This window comes from Schistocerca cancellata, unplaced genomic scaffold, assembly GCF_023864275.1.
Source record: "Schistocerca cancellata isolate TAMUIC-IGC-003103 unplaced genomic scaffold, iqSchCanc2.1 HiC_scaffold_77, whole genome shotgun sequence".
Classification (NCBI taxonomy): Eukaryota; Metazoa; Arthropoda; class Insecta; order Orthoptera; family Acrididae; genus Schistocerca; species Schistocerca cancellata.
In genome coordinates, this window is record NW_026046138.1 from 15,001 (window position 1) to 20,000 (window position 5,000).

At 53.1% G+C, this 5,000-nt stretch overlaps 1 non-coding gene across 1 annotated transcript in view; it reads left to right on the forward strand.

Moving 5' to 3' along the window:
- Positions 1-3,535: 3,535 nt before the first annotated feature.
- The window catches only part of LOC126111631 (small subunit ribosomal RNA), a 1,909-nt gene continuing 444 nt past the window's right edge, over positions 3,536-5,000 (forward strand). The window contains exon 1 of the ribosomal RNA XR_007524159.1: positions 3,536-5,000. This exon is cut by the window's right edge and continues 444 nt beyond it. This is a non-coding gene — a ribosomal RNA (small subunit ribosomal RNA).

Consider the following 5,000-nt stretch of genomic DNA (forward strand, 5'->3'; position numbering starts at 1 on the left):
TGTACCGCAATGTAACGCAATTTGTACCGCAATGTAACGCAATTTGTACCGCAATGTAACGCAATTTGTACCGCAATGTAACGCAATTTGTACCGCAATGTAACGCAATTTGTACCGCAATGTAACGCAATTTGTACCGCAATGTAACGCAATTTGTACCGCAATGTAACGCAATTTGTACCGCAATGTAACGCAATTTCTACCTTAACCTAACCCACGTTGTGCCTTAACCTAACCCACGTTGTGCCTTAACCTAACCCACGTTGTGCCTTAACCTAACCCACGTTGTGCCTTAACCTAACCCACGTTGTGCCTTAACCTAACCCACGTTGTGCCTTAACCTAACCCACGTTGTGCCTTAACCTAACCCACGTTGTGCCTTAACCTAACCCACGTTGTGCCTTAACCTAACCCACGTTGTGCCTTAACCTAACCCACGTTGTGCCTTAACCTAACCCACGTTGTGCCTTAACCTAACCCACGTTGTGCCTTAACCTAACCCACGTTGTGCCTTAACCTAACCCACGTTGTGCCTTAACCTAACCCACGTTGTGCCTTAACCTAACCCAAGTTGTGCCTTAACCTAACCCAAGTTGTGCCTTAACCTAACCCAAGTTGTGCCTTAACCTAACCCAAGTTGTGCCTTAACCTAACCCAAGTTGTGCCTTAACCTAACCCAAGTTGTGCCTTAACCTAACCCAAGTTGTGCCTTAACCTAACCCAAGTTGTGCCTTAACCTAACCCAAGTTGTGCCTTAACCTAACCCACGTTGTGCCTTAACCTAACCCACGTTGTGCCTTAACCTAACCCACGTTGTGCCTTAACCTAACCCACGTTGTGCCTTAACCTAACCCACGTTGTGCCTTAACCTAACCCACGTTGTGCCTTAACCTAACCCACGTTGTGCCTTAACCTAACCCACGTTGTGCCTTAACCTAACCCACGTTGTGCCTTAACCTAACCCACGTTGTGCCTTAACCTAACCCACGTTGTGCCTTAACCTAACCCACGTTGTGCCTTAACCTAACCCACGTTGTGCCTTAACCTAACCCACGTTGTGCCTTAACCTAACCCACGTTGTGCCTTAACCTAACCCACGTTGTGCCTTAACCTAACCCACGTTGTGCCTTAACCTAACCCACGTTGTGCCTTAACCTAACCCACGTTGTGCCTTAACCTAACCCACGTTGTGCCTTAACCTAACCCACGTTGTGCCTTAACCTAACCCAAGTTGTGCCTTAACCTAACCCAAGTTGTGCCTTAACCTAACCCAAGTTGTGCCTTAACCTAACCCAAGTTGTGCCTTAACCTAACCCAAGTTGTGCCTTAACCTAACCCAAGTTGTGCCTTAACCTAACCCAAGTTGTGCCTTAACCTAACCCAAGTTGTGCCTTAACCTAACCCAAGTTGTGCCTTAACCTAACCCACGTTGTGCCTTAACCTAACCCACGTTGTGCCTTAACCTAACCCACGTTGTGCCTTAACCTAACCCACGTTGTGCCTTAACCTAACCCACGTTGTGCCTTAACCTAACCCACGTTGTGCCTTAACCTAACCCACGTTGTGCCTTAACCTAACCCACGTTGTGCCTTAACCTAACCCACGTTGTGCCTTAACCTAACCCACGTTGTGCCTTAACCTAACCCACGTTGTGCCTTAACCTAACCCACGTTGTGCCTTAACCTAACCCACGTTGTGCCTTAACCTAACCCACGTTGTGCCTTAACCTAACCCAAGTTGTGCCTTAACCTAACCCACGTTGTGCCTTAACCTAACCCAAGTTGTGCCTTAACCTGCTCTGTAATTGGCATATGACACGTTACATTAATCCAGTGTTGTCTAACCACAACCCTCTGAATATAGTTCGCTACTCGCACCGCCCACCCTCTTGTGTATCGTTTCATGTTCAACACTTCGCAAGTGTTGCTTACTTTTTACATGCTCCCGCTGTACACTGTAATGTGGACGACTGCAGGATGTACATCGCCCCCACCCTCCCCCCTGCCTTCGCACGCTGGTCGTTCAGGTGCTTGCGTGTTCAATGCCCTTCGCAGCTGTTCACTGGCATTCGCATGTCGAAGCGCTCAGTCTACGTCGTGGTACGGCCTGTGTCCACTGTCCGCTGATGTCGTAAGCTTAACCCTCACATTGTACTGCACATAGGTCCGTATGTACTGCATGATACGCTGTGGCACATGTGTGACCGTACAACGACTGCGCCCAACAACAGCGAACCATACGGTCCAAATGTTGTGCACTCAGCCACGTGCCGTCTCCCCATAACAGCTACATTGCAGTGTGGTACGCCATAGAGACGTGTGGGATTAACGGACGCCCTGGATGGCGATCAGCATGAGCCGTCTGTTGATGTAGTGGCGCGTGTATTCAAACGTAGTCGTCTCTTCTCACACAGTGTGATAGCATGGTGCACCGCGTTCCACATCTGCGACATGGTACAGATGCTGGTTGACAGTCGGTCTCGTAATGGACATCGCATACGTAGGGGGCCACCTCCCACGTGTTCTCTAGTCGTGCACATTTTGTTGCGTGTATGTGGGCAGACGTAGTGTGTCGTGACACCTAACAGACAGGTATGCAATAATCGTTGCATTTGCAAACTGGGATGGACGTCTACGTTTGCTGGTGACGTTACGCAAATGAACAACTGGTAAACCCATTGTGGTGCGGTTGTTGTTGCTGGAGGTAAATCAGTAAGGGCAAATCTGTGTGTGAAGCGATACGCGGCGGTGGCTGGGTGGGACCGTCCCCGGCCGGTGAGGGGGGGCCGCCCGGCGTGCTGGCCGCGCGGTGCGTGGGCGCACGCGCTACAGCCGGCTGGTGGGGGCGCCCAGTGGCAGGCGCGCCGGCCGACGGACGCGGCAGGCGGCGCAGCTGCGCGCCGGGGCACCCTGCGCGCGGCGCCGGGCGGCCAAAGTGGGTCCTCGCGGGCCCGGTGCGAAGCGCGGTGGACATCTGCAGTGTGCTGGTCCGACTGAGGACTGTGTGCGTTGAGGATGCGCCGCCGCCCGGCACTCGGCGCCGCGACGCCGTCTGCTGCTCGGTCGCCCCAGCGGTTCTCGCTGGTGGTTTGTATCGCAGTTGTGCAGACGTGTTGGCACGTGCGCTGTGCTGGGAGAGTTCGCTTCGGCACCCACGTGGGGCCTTTGCCCTTCTGTGGCGCTGGCGTTGGAGCTGCCGGTCACCGTAGGTGGCGCGTGTTGTCTCCCGCCGGCAATGCCACGACAGCACGCTCCCGGGCCTCTGTCGGCAGCGGCAAGCTCAGTTGGGAGCACGGGTGGTCGCACCTAAAGCGTCTACTCGCCTAACTCCGGGCGATTGCGCCTCTCTCGAACCCGACCAAGTACTTAGGACGGCGCTGCGCGCCGCCGGGACCTGAGAGGGTTTCGAGGTGTATTGTGCAGGGGAGCTCAGCCTCCTCCTGTTTGCAGAATAATTGAGCGGACGCTTGCGTGTTCGCGCGGGCCCCTGGGACACACTCCCGGGCGGCCGGCTGCTCAGCTCTAGTTGACGCAGCTCCCTGGTTGATCCTGCCAGTAGTCATATGCTTGTCTCAAAGATTAAGCCATGCATGTCTCAGTACAAGCCGCATTAAGGTGAAACCGCGAATGGCTCATTAAATCAGTTATGGTTCCTTAGATCGTACCCACGTTACTTGGATAACTGTGGTAATTCTAGAGCTAATACATGCAAACAGAGTCCCGACCAGAGATGGAAGGGACGCTTTTATTAGATCAAAACCAATCGGTCGGCTCGTCCGGTCCGTTTGCCTTGGTGACTCTGAATAACTTTGGGCTGATCGCACGGTCCTCGTACCGGCGACGCATCTTTCAAATGTCTGCCTTATCAACTGTCGATGGTAGGTTCTGCGCCTACCATGGTTGTAACGGGTAACGGGGAATCAGGGTTCGATTCCGGAGAGGGAGCCTGAGAAACGGCTACCACATCCAAGGAAGGCAGCAGGCGCGCAAATTACCCACTCCCGGCACGGGGAGGTAGTGACGAAAAATAACGATACGGGACTCATCCGAGGCCCCGTAATCGGAATGAGTACACTTTAAATCCTTTAACGAGTATCTATTGGAGGGCAAGTCTGGTGCCAGCAGCCGCGGTAATTCCAGCTCCAATAGCGTATATTAAAGTTGTTGCGGTTAAAAAGCTCGTAGTTGGATTTGTGTCCCACGCTGTTGGTTCACCGCCCGTCGGTGTTTAACTGGCATGTATCGTGGGACGTCCTGCCGGTGGGGCGAGCCGAAGGCGTGCGACCGCCTCGTGCGTGTTCGTGCGTCCCGAGGCGGACCCCGTTGAAATCCTACCAAGGTGCTCTTTATTGAGTGTCTGGGTGGGCCGGCACGTTTACTTTGAACAAATTAGAGTGCTTAAAGCAGGCAAGCCCGCCTGAATACTGTGTGCATGGAATAATGGAATAGGACCTCGGTTCTATTTTGTTGGTTTTCGGAACCCGAGGTAATGATTAATAGGGACAGGCGGGGGCATTCGTATTGCGACGTTAGAGGTGAAATTCTTGGATCGTCGCAAGACGAACAGAAGCGAAAGCATTTGCCAAGTATGTTTTCATTAATCAAGAACGAAAGTTAGAGGTTCGAAGGCGATCAGATACCGCCCTAGTTCTAACCATAAACGATGCCAGCCAGCGATCCGCCGCAGTTCCTCCGATGACTCGGCGGGCAGCCTCCGGGAAACCAAAGCTTTTGGGTTCCGGGGGAAGTATGGTTGCAAAGCTGAAACTTAAAGGAATTGACGGAAGGGCACCACCAGGAGTGGAGCCTGCGGCTTAATTTGACTCAACACGGGAAACCTCACCAGGCCCGGACACCGGAAGGATTGACAGATTGATAGCTCTTTCTTGATTCGGTGGGTGGTGGTGCATGGCCGTTCTTAGTTGGTGGAGCGATTTGTCTGGTTAATTCCGATAACGAACGAGACTCTAGCCTGCTAACTAGTCGCGTGACATCCTTCGT